At 37.1% G+C, this 21,915-nt stretch overlaps 2 protein-coding genes across 2 annotated transcripts in view; one reads left to right on the top strand and one right to left on the bottom strand.

Moving 5' to 3' along the window:
- The window catches only part of LOC119651000, a 614,818-nt gene that overhangs the window by 458,604 nt on the left and 134,299 nt on the right, over positions 1 to 21,915 (top strand). The gene's annotated exons all lie outside the window — the stretch shown is intronic.
- The window catches only part of LOC119650999 (actin cytoskeleton-regulatory complex protein PAN1-like), a 375,349-nt gene that overhangs the window by 317,115 nt on the left and 36,319 nt on the right, over positions 1 to 21,915 (bottom strand). The window contains exon 2 of the mRNA XM_038054284.1: positions 5,261 to 5,299. The gene's annotated coding sequence lies outside the window, so the exon portion shown is untranslated. The remainder of the gene's footprint in view (positions 1 to 5,260; positions 5,300 to 21,915) is intronic.

Here is a 21,915-nt window from a genome sequence, read left to right as displayed (position 1 = left end):
ACCGTAGCGATCTCTCTGCGTATAGTCGTTGGTGTTGGTCAAAAATCATAATGGTTTAAGTCCGAAAATGAAAAGACATCCATTTTTGGTGAACATTCAGAAAATCTTTTCGGAAGTTCGATTTGAAGATAAAAATTGATAAACCGTGAAAAGTGAAAAGAGTCGGAAAAGAAGTCACCGGATCCGATCACATACTATGGTATCTAACTGAAATGTTAAACATATAATTTTCAATACCCGTAGAAAATATGCCATATTTAAGTGATAATCAAGGCACTACATCCTACCTAGGGCTTCACTGCAATTATAAACACGTAAAGCTTAGTTAAAAAGATTGTTTTGTTGGTTCCTTATTTTGTTGAAAACAAAGCCTCAATAAAAATTGATTTTCAATGTGTCTGTCTGTCCGTCTGTTTCTCTGCCTGGCAGTCTGTCTGCCTGTCTGTGGGAAGCACCTTTCTCGGGAGCGGCTGTATCCATTAATACGAAATTTATTCGAAAGGTTAGAACTGCAAATCGCCACGCTTGCGGTGAATTACATTGCAGTACCTTGAACTTTATATACACCTAAAAAAGGGGCATACATTTTTTTACCGAGTGGGATATCAAATGAAAAGCCTCGGTTAGTACTTTTCGAAGCAGTAGTTGCGACATTAGCTGCGAAGAGACAGTTCAAGAGCTCATTCTCAAAAGCGACCCAACCAAAACACCTGAAATCCATATACTCACCGTTACGATATCTGCTCATATAAAATAAATAATAGTATATTATTCTACTTGGAAAATTTACTTTATATTTGAAATTTGCAGTAATATAGGCTTTGATATGAGGCAGTATTCTGGAAAGTTTAGTATACATCCTACTGTTATTAAAAAAATATAGTAGGTCGAAATTGCCTCTTTTGGGTGAAGTTCTTACTCCCAAAGAGACAAAATGTCAGGACCATATCCAATTGAATTTTGGGTATATTCAGCATATATTCACACAGATAACGATATGGAGAATATTTTGAGGTTTAGACGCCGTATAAAGACAGCTTCACGATTATTCTCAGATTTTTCAGTTGAGTAGTTTCTGAGAATGTATCCGTTAAAGAAATCATCACTTTCGATTCCGCAGAATCCCGCCTTTCCCATAAATGTCAAAAGTAAGACTGGCTGGTACTAATGGATACCCAACATGACTATATTCGGTGAAAAAAAGTTTTATTGGCCTTTTTTGCATTTATGAGGAACCCGCCCCCCCCCCTAAACTCAACGTAGAAAGATGTAATGGATGTGTGGGCGTTCACAGCTCCCACCTTCTCAGCATATTTTTTGTGAATCGGTGCAGTCGTTTCTGAAAAAAGTGCGTGTGACAGACAGATAGACAGACATTGAACCGATTTTAATAAGTTGCAAACAAAACCTTAAAAATTAAGGTATCCCATAAGGTAACATGGGCAAATGTCTACCACTGGCATACTTTTGTTTGAAAGTTTGAAAGCCCTCATCCACCTGAAGACTGACAGCTCTAGTCGGGGAGTAACTGACTACCCCATTTGACTGCACCGACCTAGCTAATAGCTTCGTCTAAGACAAAGGGAAACTATTCAGATGCGGCCCCATCGCTGCGGCTACAGGTGTTATTCCAAATGTCAGCCAAAAAGCGATCATTTAAACCAGCTTTTTAAGAAATTTGGGAAACAGACTGGAAAACAGTACTAGTTTTCATATAAGCAAACTATACAATGCTGACAATTTTTCGGTTGGATAGGTTCTGAGAACGCGACCTGTTACACTTTTTGATGGTCATATTTTGAGCCCTCACTTCCCCCTGTTTCACAGAATATCAAATATGGAACCAGTTTCGAAAAGTACTAGTTGAGCCCTTTCATTTAATACCCCAATTTAATACGTGACAACATTTTATGAAAAAAAAATGTGCATCCCCCATTCACATGTATGGGGTGAACCTCCCCCACCCCCCTTAAATTTAATACAAAGTGGCACCATTTGCTGAATGTAAAGGGAACAACAGATCACACGCTTTTACCAATTTTCGTGACAATCGGTTTAGCCGTTTCCGAATAAATCGTGTGTGACAGACAGACAGACACCGACTCGATTCTAATAAGGTTGGGTGTTTACGCAAAACCTTAAAAAGGACTAGGGATAAGTAGATTCTTGATAAATAGAATTTTAATATTTCACTCGAATGTCAATTATTCTCGTTAATTATGACGTCAGCATCTTATAGTTATATAGATATAACTGCTATAACTTTGGCGTTAATGGTCAGGTTTCCATGAAATTTGGCATGTGTATGCAAATTTGGTATTTCTAAGATGAACTTAGGGGGGTTTTTCAGTCAATTTCTAAAAGTTTGTAGTATATTATAAGTAAGTTTGTCTGAGCAGATATCGAAATGAACATATGATGATCTTTTTCATATTTCTGGGTTAGATAGTTTCACACGCACTTTACAATTCACGTCAAAACCAATATCAGATTCGGAAAGTACTAATCAAGGCATTTCATATGATGCCCCGTATGCCTATATTCGATGAAAAAAAATATTACATCCATCTTCTGCATGTATGGGGAGCCCTCCTTTAAACTATATGTAATTGTATGTATGGCATTTCATAGTACCCATATGTCCACCAAATTTCATTCGGACCGGTTTAGCCCTTTTGGAGAAAAGTGTGTTTTAATTAGTGTGCTTTTTTTAAAGAAATTTTGAATTAAAAAAGAAACCCTAAATTCTATTCAACCATTTTATTTTCCAATATAGAAATGACCATTGACCTTTTCTTTTTCCCATAAATTGCGTCAAGAGTATTCGACTTAGCGGATCAGTTTAGGCAATAGGGAAATTTTTATGTAAGTAAGGTTGTGAAACTGCCTAATGCAAGCCGCACTATTCAAGGTTCAGCCTGGACTTTTTGACTTTATTTGCAACCGGCAAAAAACCGCCCTGGAAGTATTGCTGATAAACTTTTGAGTTTATTTTCCAGAACATGGATTAATAAAGGAGTCCGGTCGCAACCTTTATGTGAAATGTCGCATTTGCTGCCTGAACTGATTTTGATGTGATTTCTGGTTTTGATTTCTGAGGGAATGAAGAGTTTTCGATGTGTTATGGCCTCGGGCTATGGAATGAATTTCGGGGTTGAGAGATGGATGTTAGAACCCGTGGTGGCTCGTTTTTTGGAGAAGTTTGTGCACGAACAAGGAGTGGGAACACGGAAAGCGAAAGAGAAAATTTGAAATTTACCTGGAACTATGCACGGGAAATTAGGAATAGAATTTACGAAGAGTCGGGGTTTGACAGAGGACTTCCGCTTGAACAACAGTTGTGAAAAGCAATGAAGGAAACGGTGCTGAAGATAGAATGAGGTGTGAATACAAAACGAATCAGGGAACATCTCTACGAACACGTCATCACGCTCAACTTCTCCACTTTTGTTTGAGTTTTGGTTGGTTGGTTCTATCCTCGTGGCTGACCATGATAAACTTGGATGGTTACTGCGGGTATCCCCAACTACAACCACTCATTAAAATTCTTATTGTTTGGACTGAAAATTGTAGGATTTTCAGAAGCATTAGCAACACCTTGTGCAGTCTATTATCCTTCTTACTGTATTACTTAACCACTGGACAAAATCAGTTTCCAACGAATCCGTACATAATGATGAAGCTTTTTCATCATCTCTCCAAACAAATGGTTTTGAAAATATTTTCGAAGGCCCTTTTGTTTTCCGAATGGTATACGATTAAAAATCTAAGTCTAAAATTGCACCCAAAAAAATTTAAGCATGTCTTTGAAGAGACTTTAATATCCAGAGCTGTACATAGTTTCCTCCTTGACAATAAAGGTACAAGAGTAAATGCTTCTAATAAAGGCCTATCTCATCGACATTGATAGCTAGTTTTGGACCATAATTTGCAGGATACAGATTCCATAAATGAACAAAATTATCATATGTATGTAGTTGAAATAAACGGGGAATTGGGGAAAAATCGGTTTTCCATATGGATAGATCTAGCATTAATTGCCTCATACATCATTTAAGAATGTGCACATCTGGATTAGTTTTCGTATTTTCGCAAAATTGTATGACTATAGGATTGCTACTATGAAACACGAAACGTAATAATTTCATGTAGACTATATTACAGTAAGATAAAGCTAAAAGTAATTCACTTAATTGAAGTACCGTCAGGAAATAGAGGACAGCACACAGGGGAATGCAATTCTTGCAAGTGTTGGTCAGGGACCTAGGTGATTCAATCAATAAGTTGCCCTAGTTATCAGGTTGCTACAATCATATGTATTTTAAAATCAGTACACTCATTCGACATTTCTATCGATCTACTATCAGTATAGAATAAAAGTGTGATTACATGTTCTGACCTCATTCAATGGAACAAGGAACCAGAGAGACTTCTGATAATTAATACAATCGCAGACAATAACAAGTATTCACTGCAACAGCACCAACTATGTAATTTACCTTCATGACTATGACACCTGGGTACTTTCATGGCCTTCCATTGAGTCATCGATTTTATAACTTTTTAAATATATAAAAACCTGGTTATGTTGACGGCTCTTTATAAGAATTATTTCTCAAAATCTTCAAGGATGAGTTGAATGAACCAGAATATTTAATAATTCCCTCCATATATCTCAAACCCACTTTATTCCTAAATTGCCGGCAAACCTTCTTTGCAAATCAAACCAGAATTAATTTTTGTCCATAAAAATCGAACCGTTCTTTAAATTTTTCACAGTTGAAAGACTAATTGTTGGCAATTCTCGACTGCAAATAAATGGCTTTTAAATTAAGCATACGAGTGTAATCACTTCCAAGTAATGGGGTTATTTTAATGTCTAAACACCTCCTATCTGTTCAATCCTCATTCATTATGGCAATTACTTGATTTATGGCCTTTTAATTTAGTGGGCAGTCTTTCTTACGCTGCACTTCAAAGTTGAGTTGCGTTTTTGATTGATCTATGCATTTAGACATGATTGTGATCATTAGCAAGATTTAATACTCATTGACGTCCCAACTGATTGAAAAACATAACTGGCTTTGAGTGGTTGTTGAAGCAATGTTGATTTCATGATTGTTTACACACATCCATTAATAAGTAACATTATTTAAGCAAATATAATTGTAAGTTGATTTAGCAATGACATCGTTTTCACCTTACTGATTAGAATAATGCGCATAGAAGACCAATATAAGTTCATCCTTCACAAAATTACCTGTAAAACTCCCCCGCTCCTCAATTCACTGTTAGTATCCTGCAAAGATATTAAAAGCAAATGAATTAGACAATGTGTAGGATTTCTACTCAATACTAAGTAAAAAGAAAAGAAATCAAGTCAATGTATTAAAAAAGCTTTGAAAGTTTTCTTGGACACGTTTCCTGCCCACCATATTTCGGAATGCTGAACTTTTCACAAATCGAAGTGTTAATAACTTTTTTGAACAATACAAGATTGGTATGATCTCATGGCATGGTTATTGATGTGACTGTTCAGTTTTAGGTTATTATACGTTGTTTTAGGGAGCAATTTTGATCTTTCTAACTTTGCCAATAATGGTTGGCTTTGTGTTAAACTTTTTTTTACATATATCATGATTTAATGAAGTCGGAATGGAAACTTATAGTAAAAATTAACGAATCATTTCATTTCACCTCTGTCCTACACCGAGATTTTGAAAAATGCATTTGCTTATATGTAAAATTTCTCCTTTTTCTCCCATCTAGCATCACTTTCTCAATTGCCCTCTTTTCGAATTCCTAAATCCCATCCCCACTCCACAGTACACAAAATCATTAACTTGTTTTAAATACTTATTTATAAATAATCATTTTCACGCTTCCCAAGACGCTAAAACCTTTTCTAAAATCATCAAAATGGTCACAGCTATTTGCTGACTTGCTAGCAAATGCATTTTGGCTAGCGGATCTGCTCAAACAATTGTGGAACATTGATATATTTATAAACCGCTGCGAAGCAGCTGACGGTAGAATGCCTGGGATTGTTATGGTAGTGCATGTAATGGAAACTTGCTCAAGAAAAATTCCGCTGGTGGGCGACCGGGAGAAATAACTGGAAGGAAGAAACTTTTCGGGCCAAATGCCTGCCTGGACAATACAACGTGAGAACGATCTATTCGGCGGCGTTTTTCACGTGAGCATTAGCCGCTAAATTCTGCAATTCGTGCCTTCGCCTGTAGATTTTATATTTCAGCTAAAGTTTTGTCAGGATCCATTTTTTGAAATTGTACGAAGACGGTTGTAGAAGCTGAGAAAAGTTTGTATTATCGGACGAATCCAAGAAAATCAAAGGTCGTAATTGACGGTTTAGAAATTTAATTTGCAGAAGGCTCTTATGATGCATGTGAGAAGGTAGACAATACCAAATTAAGAAAAGTAAGCGACACGAGGAAATTGAGAACAAGCAATGGGTCTCCTCCGGAGTTAATTAAAAAAATTAAAAATTAATAGTTGCTATGAAAGACCCAGTTGAACAATAGATGAGTTCCAAACAATGTTAGGTAAGGTGGCGGTGATTCAAACACATATCCTAAAGGCCGTATTCGCATTACCATTGACATCTGGGTTAGAGAGGAATTTACACGCAGCGACCATCAGGCGATTATGTTCGTAATCCCAGAACACAGCAAGGCGGGTGTGACGAATTCCGTCAGTATGAATTAAGAATTAGCAGAAGAGTTTTCTAAGCAATTAATTCAGGCTGTTGCCAATACTTACGGTGCAGCAACTCCGAAAAGAGTACCCAAATGGAGATACTCACCACGCTACTGATGGAACGACGAAATAAAGCGACTTCGGGCAAAATGCCTACATGCCTGCAGAGCTCTATTTAATCAGCAGATTGAGTTCAGGAAATGCCGCTTCACCATCGATGCAATAAAAGTGGTAGTGGACATCGCAGCTGCTGCCTTAGAGGACGCGAAGTGGTCCTGGAGATGAGAAAAATACTGTGCGGTGATCACATTCTATGTGAAGAATAGGTTCAACTCGACAAACTGGATGAATACTCTACGCTACTTGAAAAGCATAGCGGCTAACCACCTCATCGACGAAAACTAAAATACCAAGGCACAAATGACTGCTATGTGTCAACAGACGTCTCTTCCGGATGCCAATAAATATTTACGGGCACAGAGATATCAGCAGAATACTTTATCAAATCATAACTCGGTATTGTTCTATGCGGCTCCTAAATGGGGTGTAGGGGCTTTCAATGAGGGGCGATGTAGTGGCATTTGTAAAAGACGTCCAATAAGAGTTCGCGGAAAAGGAGAGGCGAGAGATAGGCAAGCAAGAATAGCAGTATAATTGCTAACCAGCCCAATGAAGTAATATTTAACGACAGTTCCGCGGGAGGAGCCGTTGAACACGGATTTTGTCGATTTATTTTTGATTTTATATAAAATGTATTCAGGAATTAATTGCTTTTCTTTCATTTAAAACTCTGAAGCAGGTGAAACATTGATTGAGAATAATATGATTCGTTGAGGATCTTTGCTATCCATTGGGGCCGTAAGTTTTATGACTTCACCCGCGCAGTGTTTCCGTATTTCAGATTGAAGGACACGCGAAAAATTTGTGAATGATATGAGCCGGCTGAATTGTCAAAGTAATTCTTCCCATATCCCCGAGCCCGGGTAGCACAGAGGCATGCAAGCACGTGTCGATAGAATACTTTGTGGAGTTGTATTAATTACGGGCGACCCTGTTAGTTGACTTCTTCCAACTCGGATTCTCATTTGACCATTTCGCAAAGTGAAGTATCGCGGAGCTCCCGCTTGTCTTTCAGACAGGTAAAATGTTACATAAGACGTTCCTTCAAATAAGATACAGACGGAATACGGAGAAAAGTGTTGCGAAAATTGCCAGCATATCCAAAATAAACAGAACAGTTAGATATTAGCTAAATAGATTGTGTCACTAACATATAAAGGGCTGTGGAACGGTTTGAAAAATCAGTCAAAGAGGTTATAAATAGTAGATCCAACCCGAAAAATTATGTTTACACTTTTTCATTTTAAGCTTTACTTACTTTACTACCAAATAAAGGTATCAAGCGAATTACTTCGCATAAGAAATGCTCCGAAACTGAAGAACGTGAAATTCTATTGTTTGCTATTTGGAACCCAAAACTTATAACCAATGAGATACTGTACACCGAAAGGCAGCGCCAGTCAACCACCTATGCATTTCACAATATTCAGTGTTGATCAGCTCCTTTCTCCTAAGATAATTGAAGAAAAAATAATGGAAATTCTCAAAAATGGAACCAAAAGAGATCTTTTATGCGGAGGTAGGAAGTGGCACTTGTAGAAAACTCTGACAGCAAGAATCTTTCAGCTTATAACTTCAAAAATTTCTAGAAGGGAACTGTTTGTGATGAATAACCTCAAGGCAGAAGACAAAAGTCTTACATCTTTTATGGTATGCAATAAGAAGCAGATTGGAAACTTTGCTCAAAAGAACACGATGGTGTATACCACAAGGAATACTTGTTTCGCTACACAAATCCGGAAAGAAGCCCATATATTTCTAGAGCTGCCTATGTAAGCATACACAAGTACGCGTGCAACAACCTTTTTGGAAAATCAATGGCATAGCTATCCAGTGATCCATTAAAGAAATTTTGATCCGTAATTAGCTAATTTCAAAAATATTGCACTGACATTGCAGCCAAAATTTCACGTTAGGCTCCAATAGTAACGAACACGCAAATAGGATCATTATTATCCAATCATATCGCCTGAAGTTTATGACAGATGAGGTTTTGATTTTGGAAATCTAAAAATTGGAACTTTTTGAATATTATCACCTAAACGTATGTTTACCTAATTTGTACAAACTAAATCAACGCATATTACATAGTTTCTTGTTTTTTTAATTTAATAATTCCACTGAATTGAAAAGCGAATTTTATTCCAAAATGTGCTTCCAATTACTGGACCGAATAACCGAATAAACAAAAACGAATCATGGAGAAAAGCTAATAATTCAAGTTTGACCCAAACCTTACGAACTTAACTCTTTCCTCTGCCAAATGAACCGAATCTTTTAGGTCATTTTGAAGAACGGCTACAGAGAACTCTTAATCTAGAATTTGAGAATATTCTCAAAGTATTCCCTGGTTGTTGTAGAAGGCGACTCAAGCGATCGAAATTTATGGGCCAGCAAGGTACAAATTTCGAAACTAATTTGCTACAGAAACTTCAACAAGGCCTTAGGTAGGAATTGACCTCACCTGACCTCTTTCGCTATCAAAAGCCGTTTACAAATCGTCTGATATGTGCAAATGTTCTCCCACAATGGCATTAACGGGCCCACTTTCTCAATTTAAGCCAGAATTCCGTCTATATCATCTAGACATCCTGACCCCAAGTGGAGTGAAATTCTCCAAAACCTAGCGGTATTGCAAGGTACACTCTCATAACGTGGAAACCAGTTTCTCGCTCTTTGATACACTTCTCTGCGCCAACAGAGCTGAGCAATTTCATGCAATTCAGGAGAGCTCACATGCACATGCAATCTTCATTGTGATCGTGATGGTTAATGGCTAAAATGAGCACTGCAAATACATTGTTCGGGTATATCATGGAGATACATGATCTTGGTGACTTTAACAGCAACACTGAACGTTTTGTAGAATTCTGCAAAATTTACCGCTTCGTTGTCCGTGGCACACCATTCGACCACAAGGCTTGCCACAAAGTCAGCTGGGTATCAATTACCTGACAACGAATATCTAATCAAATTGACTACATCTTGATCGGTTTAGGCAGCACAGGGGGGAAGTCCTGGAGGAAGCTGAAACATACGAGTATTTGGTATTCAAATCAAAATGGGTTTCGCTACGCCGGAGTAGATCAGAATTGAGAGTACTTTGTAAGCGATATACATAAAATGGCCAATGTATTACGAGTGCAATGCTGACCATATTGCATCCAAGTATATTGCCACCGCCTAAAAATGATGTGTCGTAACACGCTGTAAGGCCTAGTTGGGGACCAGATTGTTCTGCTATCGATTATTATTTGGTATTAATGAATAATTAGAAGTTAGACAAAGTCACTGTTAAAAAACTGAAATCTTGAGAGCATCCAAAGATGGAAGTTTGAAACGAAATAGGCAACCATTAAACCAAGGTGCTTTCATTGTAAAGTAATTGAAGTTATAACACGGTATCATACAATTCCTGATTCATTCGTCTTGTTGCTAATTTACGTTTGCTCCAGATGCTAATGTATTTACGTAAATACTACTCTCTTCATTTTTCTCGTACGAGCGCATTTAGCACATGTATAAAGTGACACACCTACTAAATTCCAGCTGTAAATACAATATCTTTAATAGCTTGCCGAAGGTGACATAACCTAGTCATGAAAATGTTAGAACCGTTCAAATGCGTACTTATTTCTAATGAGATGGTGATTTATTTGCATTTTAAACTCGAACTCAACTCGAATGAGTGATCATTCTAGACTGCAAGAATGACCTATGTTATGCTAATAAAAATGATTCAAACAATCAATTCTTGTACCACAGGGGAGAACTAAAACTGCATACGCTGTAAATATGGTCGGTTAAATCGAGAGATGATTGAAGTTGCCGTATTTCCCAACGATTACTAATATTTTGCAATTTATATGTCTTTTTTATTTCACAGCTTACAGAGTACCACGAACGGAAAGATGACAATATTAAAAATATCATTGATCTTATTAAAAATAACATACTTTATGTCACCTGCAAAAACCCAGCCTATGAGTCAGCGAAGGTTATTGACTCAGAGTCCAAAAGTACTTACGGCATCATTTGGTAGCAGAAATATGTAGATATTCTTCATAAGGTCTAATGATGATAATATCATATACTGCACTGCCATATTTGAAATGGTCTCAATGTTCATCCTAAACTATTTCCAGTGCCACCCGTTACATTTCGCTCTTATTTCTGCTTGGACTTGAAATATATACTTTAAACTCTTAGATTAATCAAACTGGCTGAAATATTTAAAGAATAATATGAACATACATACATATATACAAATATTGAATCATTTTATTCTACTGAAGAAGAAACCATTACTTGTATTTTCCGATAATGTCGAAACGATTTTTTTATTTTCTATATGCCGATATTTCGAGGAATATTATCCTCTTCCTCAATGAATCCTAAACTTATATCTTCGTATGAATTATTTTAGTTCAATTGCACTACTTCTACCTTCGAATGATGAGGGAAAAGGTAAAAAAAATGTAAAAGTAAAAGTAATTTTTCCATTTTCTATAAAATAAGCCATTTACTAGTGCTGCGGCTAGTAATTACCAAATCAGGCAGTTTTGAATCCACACCATTCACCAGTATAATTGAAGTATCCTAATATCCCGAACAATTTTTTTTCTTTCCTATCTAAATAAATTTTCAATATCATAATTTGTGGCGAAGTTGCATTTTTAATGAAAAAAACTGCCACCACCTTTAAGGAAAAAAAATCTGATTAACCTGGCGCATGTTGTCTTTACTGAAATTAGACACATCTGTTATGCTATAATGTCACAACTTTGTGAAAGAGATCATCACTTGATAGTTGCTTGCATTCACTTCCGTGTTGCCTCCGCTGCTTCTATTAGGGTTGAAGAACTTGAAACAACTACGTTCAACACTGAGAGCATATATAATTCAGATTTCGTTCGACGTTGGAGTGTGAGTTGTCGCAATCGTGATGCGATCAAGTTTTCATACAGTAACAAATCCTAGGCAGAAACTTGCACAAACAGTAATGATTTCCAAACTGTAACCGCATCAAAAATAATTTAAAGATGGTTACAATTTTTTTATAGTTTGGTCATGGACACGATGGTGGTCAACTTAATAAATAGAACAAGTATTTTACCACGGTTCTCAACCGTATGATCTCCGATGAAGTTCCACCTCTCGTAAATGAAATGATTAGTGGGACGTAACAAGCGGATCCGAACTGGTCTTCCAAATAGGTGAAACATTAGCTCCACGATCAATGCTCCCGAGTGAAATAAGCGGCCGACTTTGACGGTCCCAGCAGATATATATTTTTCATCAGCTTCTACCGAGCTACTACTTGCACTTATAGGAAACCTTCCTATCCCAGTGAGTGGAAAAAAGGGATAATTGTTTGGAGAGAAAGAGCTCCCTGCTTGAGCGCGACAACCAAATAATCTGTGCTTCTTACCGTTACAAAATTCATAGCTAAAATAATCCTGAAACGTACCCAAAACTACCTCAAACAATTGATAGCTAGAAATAAGATTAGCTTCCTTTCTGGATCATTATGGACATCAACATCCTTCGGATTACTTTAGGATACTGAGTTTAGATCTTCCCTCAGCCTGCTCTTGACCGATTTCTCGACAGCCACTAACATACTTGACCCCAGTCGCAAAAACAGTCAGAACGGCTGGTCCGACGATGAATGAAGCTAGCAACGGAACGGAAGACTGCTACATACCAAGTAACGTTGCATTCGCAAAGAAGACGGGTACGCGCAGAAACTTACCACGAACTCCGTCGAGCGGGGAAGCGACTTTACAGTCGGGAAAGGAAACCTAGGAGAACCAACAAATATATGAACTTGAAAAGTACAGGGAGCAACCGCCCAAGTTTTACCAACAAGTCAGCAGGATGAAGCTTTATACACCTCGATGCATATCCTGCGAAGACAAAGAGGGAAATTTGATTTCCGACAGGAGTATGGGTTGAGTTTTCGATGAACTGCCCAACAACCAGCACATCGGCGAGTTGGAGTTTCCGCCAATTGAAGACTAGGGACAAATATTGCCACCACAAAGTGTAGAAGAAACAGTCCGCGCAATTCATCGGCTTAAAATTCGTAAGTCGCAGGAGTAGATGGGATTATAGCCGAATTGGTTGAATATGGAGGCGACCAGTTACCTCAAGCGTTTCATCCACTTATGCTCAAGATGTGAGACAGCGAATCAACCTCCCTACCTGAGTAAAGTAATAATAGATGAATCAATTCATTTACTCTGCGCAGATCAAATGGACACCACGGAAACATATCTACGCAGCCATTAACCATTAACATCCGCCTACAACAAGACCAACAGAATCACAGCAATACTTCTGTAAGCGAGAAGAATTATAGATATAGATGCATAGCAGCATGTTATAAATTTTTTACACAAACCCTTACCAAGTGAGAAGCTTTGCACTCTACCTCTGCTGTTCTGCGTTACGTATTTCTAGAGCTACCCATTCATGGGCCATCCTAAGTTAATGTGTTCCATTATTTGACATAACCAGCAATGGTGTTATTGCCTTTGTTAGTGTGTAACTTATCCATGGCGACTTCCGCCTTCATATCAAAATACCCCCAGTTATCTGGCTTGTAAGTTCACGACATTTTTGTTGATAATGCATCAAGCGGTATTTCGATCAATTCCATCGTTGGCAGAAACAGCGCTTTCTTGTTGTACAAACCGTTCGACACCATCGATATACCTATAAATGCAATGATGATCTACGATGATCTGTTGCATCGGAAATTATAATTAGTTTATTGATAGTTATCTTCAGTCCCAATTTCCCTGCCTCTTTCTCCAAATCCAAGACCAATTGGCCAAAGTCCATGACTGGTTGAGAGGGCAAGTAGATGCGATCACCGCAGTTGAGATGTTGATGGAAAATTGACATGGTCCATTGTACCGTTCCACACCCCGCAGACAAAAGAATATAAAGGATATCACCGCTAACGAGAAGAAATATCATCGGTGACAAAGTGTTACCCTGGCAATATCGCTTTCAACTTCAAATTCATTTAAGACACCGCCTCAGTACAGGAAGTGTCATTTGACGCCGTCATATGTCACTCTAATCGTTAGTCCTGCACAGAGCACTCTAAATGCATTTCGCCGAAATTCTTGTGGAAATCGACAAAGAGCATTTGCAGCAACTCTGTACATTGATCCCCTCTAACTCGCAAGGTATTAACGTAGAAAATGGCAGAGCATCCAATTTCCTGAGAAAGATTTCAGATTCAAAAGATTTTCGTATAAGTGGAAGTGGAAATAGCTACTCCGCACCTCTGCACCTCTGCAAAGAAAAGTTGCAAGGGGAGACCATCGAAGTCATCGACTTTGTTCTACTTGAAAGTATTGATATCAATGATTTCACCCCTCTTAGAAGAGGAACCTACCTACCTTGATATATCATCCACGACAGGTGCTTATCCCGGCGTTGCATGTGTGTACAATTAAAAATCTGGGTGAAGCTTTTAATTATATCATTATATCCAATGATAAAAAGGAGGCGGAAGAACCGATCAAACCGAGAACTATCACGATTCTTCCAAGAACAATTCTTCTTCTGAATCAAATTGAAATATATATTTGGATTCAGAATAATAATACATTATATTTTTACGCGTATTTTCTTCCGAAATCCGTCTTTGCAACGTAATTCATAAACATTTACTATTATGTTCCATAAAAAGAAGTATTATTATTCCTTGATACACGCATTTGGGCGTTTATGAACCTCTTCCAGCTTGGAGCACATCTACGCAAGTAATTGTGTAACATATTATACACATGTTCGCAGAAATTTACTGAATGTTTGTAGCTAAATGTTTATGAATCGTATGCCCCGTAATAAAAATTGTAATTAATTGCCTAACATATGGTTTTTATCGCTTAGTCGTCCAATATAGGTTTTCCACTTTCTTTAGGTCAACACATTCACGTGTACACGTGCCGATGAAATATATAATTTCGACTATATAAAGGATAAATAATTAGGGGAAACCATTCAATGGATTCTCAGAATTACGAAACAAGAAGGGAAAAATCTAGATGATGGGAATACCTGGTAGAATTTCACATAGAATACGGAAAATTTCCTCCGTAAATATTTTTCACAATAAAGCTGTTAGGTTCAGAAGTTTTTCTTTTTGAGAAGTTTGATGGATTTCTTCTTCTTAGTATCCTTAATCTTTTATCTAATATTAGAATCTATTCCTAACAAGCCACTACTTTCATCTCTACTAGAAGAGGCATCTTCCATTTACTGCCCACCGAGCAGACGGCCAATATTAATAAAGGGAACAATTTGTTCCCCAAATATCGGAAACTCTAGGAAATGAAAATTCATTACAAGTAAAAAAGCAACATAGTTATTTTATTCCATTTAATAATGTGTAGAAGCAAAATAATAATGGAATGTTTTTTGCTGGTCATTGTTGGCATCCACATAGTACCTACATACATATCTCTATGCTCTTGCAACTAATAAGTGCTAGAGTACTTTATTTAAAACCATGACGGTACACTACAGGACTACAGAACACTGTAGAAGGTAATGTGGTCAGCATTATGTTGGCTCGTGGTTATTACCCTAATTTGACCACTGATGCTGACGTCCAGTCTCGATTCAAATCCCTCTGTTACCAGTGAGATTTGAGGACACAAAGTTAACAAAAAGCTGGTAGAAAGTTACCGTAAGGAGAAAATGATAGCGATGAACAATAACAACATCAAATTAGTCCGTTCATTCCCCTTTGGATTTGACTTTGCTTGCCGAGAGTCGAAGTTAACGTACCTACTTCTTCAAGTTCGTCTCGTTTTCCTTTAAGTGCTATAGTTGACTTTTTAAAAGCTATTTATTCCTTCTTTGTTATAGAGGACCCTAAAGACGTTCACCATGTCTTTAATGGCTTAGCGCTTATCTTGATAACCTTGGACAGATCAAATATTTTTCCACCTAGTTACATAACACGTAATTCCTCCGAACCGACTGCTTTCTATGAGTCTAGAACAAAGTACTCCTTCTGCATGCTGATTTATCCTCCGTGGTAATCACTGAGCTGAACTTTATCTTTTACCATCTTTCCCAATAGGGGGATCATCCTAGAGTATACCCTGAAGTCATCTATCTTGAACAACTCTGGAGAGAATCGAAATCATTTTCATCGGCAAGCGACCTCCTTTCAGCCCGTCGTTCTTCGTCTTCGTTATTGGTATTATTAGTAGGATCATGCCTTGCATAACTTGCACATTTTGAAGCTATTGGAGAAGATTGCAGCGTTTAGCAAAAAAAACTGAGGTTGTGGATAAAAGAAATTAATGAAGATAGCAGTCCAGATTGTTTCTTGCAATTACAGAAACATGTGACTTTTCATGAGCTTGGTGGCTCACAAAACTTGACGTCGCTTTTCACGGAACACCTTTTGAACCTCACTAAATGGGTTTCGAACTAGTTTGCCAAAGACGATGTCGAGAAATTTGCAGAGACCAAGTAGATTTTCCATGCACAAATTCCACCAGAAGAAAGTCTCACTGAACTCCCCCGCCACAGCAGCCTTGAGGGGGAAACTGCATTAGAAGGGCCTTTTTGATGTACTTTTCAGAGACCTTTTTTAATGGGAAGAATTTTTCGGAATTTAATGAAATTTGAACATTATGTTAGTGATATTCAGGACAACTTTTGAGAATTTTTTGAGAAGTTTAAGCTAAAAATAAACGAGTTGCACGACAATATGCTGAACTGGAATTCTCTTATTCCGGGACATGTAATGACTTTGATTTTTATCTGAAACCAAAAAGCTTTTAATGATCGATTTATTACTTTTTGAGCTAGAATTCCGGCATATGTGAAAAACCTCGTTTCGAGAAAACCGCGTCCGAAAAAAAAATTGTTTGGAAATGGATATGAAGACATTTATCACTGTTAATTACGAAGAAAATCCAGATGCAACAAATACAACTTGTACAAGGAGCTGACGTCAAGTATTTATAAATACACAATTTACATAACGCTACCGGATTTCGTAAGGACATAAAGCGACTGAATTTGGCTTTAAAATTTCTGTAGGGTATTCTGGGATAGCTAGGCTAACGATCAATGCAATAAAAAAAGTCGATTATGAAAACCTCGTAATGTGGTTTCCCCCTTGAAAGAAAATTCACATGTGTAGATTTGCTGGAGTCTTGAATATCCACCGAAATTGAATATAGCCTATAGCTGCAATTAAAAGGGGTTATCACGTGTGACGGCTTCAAGAAATCAATTTTTTTTATTTTGCATAAATCTATTCTAGAGCATGTTTAAAATATACTGGAGAAGTGATTTGCCAAAATTTGAAGTATTTGGAAAGTTACAGCAGTGGGAAATGAAGGTGTTTAAGTGCGCTGCTCATACACGTGAAATTTCGAAACTGTAAAAACTGTTTTTTTTAACTAGTGCGAAGTCGAGAAACCGGAAGCTCAACGCTTCAGGTATCAAGTATCAGGTATTAAGTTTCCCTGTGTGAGGAATGATGAGTACATGACAGTTCACTGTATACATAGTTAAGAATTCAATTGCCCCCTCCTTTTTAAAAAGCCATTTACGCAAATATTTCGATCTGGAATTATCACTGCATTGATAATTGTGAACCTTATACGCTTCACACTAGAAGTTCAATATTATTAACAAATATGAAGAAGACAACCTGCAACAGATACAAAAATCGGCTGAAGTAGATTCTTCATGAATGGAATTTTAATATAACATTCGAATGTTAATTATTCTCGTTAATTATAACGTCAGCATCTGATTTGCATGGCTCAGGATGCAGCAAATTCGCACGAAATTGAAAGTTTGAACTGCTATAACTTTGACACTAATTGTCGGATTTCCATGAAATTTTGCATGCGTATATGCGATACTGTCCTGAATACAAAATTTAGTATTGCTAGGATGAAATTAAGGAGAGTTTTTCTGTCAATTTGTAATATACTATTAGTAAGTTCATTTAAGCAGATATTGAAGTGGGACATATTTCGAGGCCTAGATTTCATATAAGTGTTTACTCAAAACCTTTAAAAGGACTGGAGAGAAGTCGATTTTTCATAAACGGACTTTAATATTTCAGGCGCATGTCAATTATTTTCGCTAACTGTGACGTCAACATCTTATTTGTATGGCATAAGCTGCAGTTAATTTGGCTGAAATTGATAAGTTTCAATTGCAATAACTTTGATACTAATAGTCGGATTTCTATGGCCTTGTCAGTAATACACACGATTTTGTCCTCTATGCTGTTGCAAAATTTGGTAATCCTAGAATGAACTTAAGAGGGGCTTTCCAGGCTACTTCAAAAAGTTGGTATAATACCATTAGTAAGCTTATTTGAGTAGATATCGGGACATGTTTTCAGGCCAAGATTTCATATAAGCGCGCCACCCTGATTTTTTCAGATTTTTGCGTTGGGTAGTTTTCGAAAATGAGTTCTGTTCTGTTTTGAAACCTATATCAAAATTAATATCAGTTTCTAAAAGTGCTGATCGAGACCTTTCATTTGATATGCCACAAGACTACATTAGTTGTAAAAGATATAAATCCCCCCCTTTAGCCTCCACGTAAATTCATGTCACACACTGCATGCGTGGGATTTCATAATTCCCATCTATTCTCCAAGTTTTATTCGGATTGTTTCTGCGGTTTTGGAGAAATGTACGTGTGACAGACAAACAAACAGACGGTCAGACAGACAGACAGACAGTAAATCGATTTTAATAAGGCTTTGTTTTACACAAAACCTTGATAAAAAACGTGGGTGAGAACAGAGATATTCAATGATTGGCTTCTAAAATTTGATAACGATATGGAAAAAAAAAGAGAGATACCTCCTTTTTCTGGATAATTGCATTGTCCATAACGACCCGCCCAAGTTACAGAACATAAAATTGCTTTTTTTCCCACCGAATATGACTTCTAAATTACTACCCCTAGATCAGGCAATAACTCAAAATACAAAGTTAATTATATAATAGAAGTTGCCAGAATTATTCTAAACGCTATTCAAAATAATGAAACCGTAAACATCTCTGTACTGACAGTAATGATGACGATAGATAAGACGTGTAAGAATACCACACAGTCTACCATATCAGCGATTTAATCTGGGATTCACAAATTCCACAGGAAGTTCAGCTAATGGAAGAAAAAGAAGAGGATGCGATAGACACCTGCAACCTGCTTCCTGAATGCACACGGATTTGACTTTCGATGAATACATACATTTTGATGATGATGTGGCCATTTGAGGCTTATTGTCTATTGTATCATAAAGCGAGGCTAGGAAATCATTGGAGAAACTGTATTAGTAAAGATTTAAAATACATTTTCGTATTTGTAATCTAAAAATAAAATACATTTGTGTATTTATTATATTAAAAAATCCAAGTTTATTTTGCTTGTTTCTCCTGATAATACGAACTTTCCCCGTGGTCCCTTGGATTTCGACCTATCGAGTGTCGACTGTACCTAGTATTCTCAAAAATATTGTTATAAACATATAATGATGTGGAAACAAAATAACGTAGTGTTTTAAAACTATAATAATAGGACTCATTGTCTATTATTAAGAAATAAGGAAATCAAGAACATTATTCGAAGTTACCGTGTTTAGGCTTGATACAAGTTGTGAACACGATTAATCCTATCTATCGCGGTACACAATATGTCCATAGGAAAATTTTGCACTGCCCGATTTAATGCTTTCTTAATCGAGTCAACATTTGAGTGGGATAGATCAGTACACCATGTCCTCTAAAACTGACCATACCATGTACTCCAGTGAATTAAAATCCGCACGAGGAAAAGGCCAATTGTCTGCAGAACTAAAACGGGCGACATTGTTTTCAAGCAAGGTTTGAGTTGAGCTTTCTACTCCGGTTGAAACGCTCCGGTTTTCGCTCTTTTTCTTGCAGAGATGAATGCTGGTAACATAATCGTAGCTAACACCCCACCAAACCATGGTAGGCACGGTGGTGACCTCGTTGAACTATTTTTCATTAAAGCCTCTTTCAACAAATGTCTCATAAGTCTTTTGTATACTGCCAGTCCCTAAGTCTTCGTTATTTATGCGATTCACTAAATTTTTAGGAGTTCCTATTTCAGAATTGTTTGTTTACGCTTCGGATTTCGTTGAATTTGAGCATCGATCGCTTTTATGGCCCGCTGTGTCCTTACAGTGCGTGGTCTTCCCGATCTTTCATCGGCTTTCACAAAACTAGTATCCTCAAATAATTGTATGGCACGATAAACAAAGAAACAGTTTATACCGTGTGGTTTTAATTTTTTGAATATTGCACTTTCTTTCATCCCGGACTTATGTAGGCTAATACTACCATTCTATTTTATTTATTGGTCCAAAGAAAACAGGAAAATCGATACACTAGTGCAAATACTATTAGAAGTGACTAACATAAGCCTAACTGTCAATTTTAAGGAATTTAGAGGTATTTATAATTATAACAATATTTATAGGAGTACTACAATAATTATAGTGAACGATAAACCTCAACTGGTTGTTGACAGTACAGAACACCACTCCCAATTAATTGGGTCTCTTCCTTAAACAACTTAATGGTTTATTTAAATCAATATATGCATTCCACTTTAAGGTTCTATAGCACTGAGATACCTGCCATATACGATTACACCAGTGGAATTTTATAGCCATCCGATAAGAAAATTACTAGTTCCTTAAAAAAAACAGAAAAATGATATGTTGATTCTCCTATTAAATTATTTGGATAACTGACATCTTGTTAAGTTCAACACTTTTTAGATTTTTTTTTCAAATTTTTTTTCCTTTTGAAGTTTTTGTGTAAAAATTAAAACCGGTTAACTGTCTGTCTGTATGTCACACGCATTTTTCTCGGAGACTGTAACAGCGATTGATACCAAATTTGGTGGAAAGCTGGGAATTGTGAACGCTCACGCATACAGTGAGTTACATCATTTTACGTCAAATTTAAGAGGAGGTCTATGCAAAAGGGGGGTGCAAATTTTTTTTTCACCAAATATAGTCATGTGGGGTATCAAATGAAAGGTCTCGATTAGCTCTTTCCGCAGCTGGTCTTGTTTTCGGGGGATCGAAATTGATCATTTTTTTAACGGGGCCATTCTCAGAAACTGCCCACTGTATGGTGGCTAGGCTCCGAAATACTTTCCATACCGATATCCCTTCAAATAAAGTTAAAAATAGTATTCAGTAATTGGCTGCAGAACCCCCTTAAATTCATCCTAGCATCACGAAATTTGGCAGCAATGTAAGCTATAATATAGTTATAATAGGTCAAAGTTGTCACTTCATTGGAAATTCAAGATTTTGAGTGCCAATATCGCCGAAAAGTGGATATTCTCACATAATTTATGCGTATATTACGTGTTACGTACTAGTGGGACAAATTCACACCCAAATGTCTTTATAAAAGTAATACACAAAACCTTTCACACTTGAAGCGTTCAGCTTCCGGTTTCCCGACTTGTTTTTTTAATAAATAACCAAGGTTAGATGTAGTATACGCTCCTATACCCTTAAACGGCGACAAACCCTTCACTAAGTGTAGTTTTTCATAATCCAAACCAATTAAGCGGAAACTATTGTGATTACTGTTACAATCCTTACTCATGTTGACATCGTTAATTTGAGGGCAGCACATCGAGTAAAGAACACTTTACTGGTAATGGAATCAACGTTAGATAACAAGCGAAGTTATTATACTTTAGGTACATGTATTGCAGAAGAAGAATGTGGGCTTCTTGCTTCCTACGGAAGTCCTCGGAGAAGCTGAAATACATTGTGGCTGACGCAAGTAAAGAAACATATTTCTTAAGACCTTATAATCACAGTCGGATTACGTTGACCCTTCCCTCATTTCCCAGCAAGACTTGAGACGGCGCGGCAATTGGCGCGATTTTCATTATAAGTAGGGAAGAGGAAATACTTCACTTATCAAAATGGCTCATGTAGCACTTAAGGCTTTGCTGATCACACAACATTCATCCTGACTTTATTCTATGCTGCAATTT

Source organism: Hermetia illucens, chromosome 3 (assembly GCF_905115235.1).
Source record: "Hermetia illucens chromosome 3, iHerIll2.2.curated.20191125, whole genome shotgun sequence".
NCBI classification, from domain to species: Eukaryota; Metazoa; Arthropoda; class Insecta; order Diptera; family Stratiomyidae; genus Hermetia; species Hermetia illucens.
The sequence above is the reverse complement of the archived record's forward strand: the minus strand, read 5'-3'. Positions and strand labels throughout refer to the sequence as shown.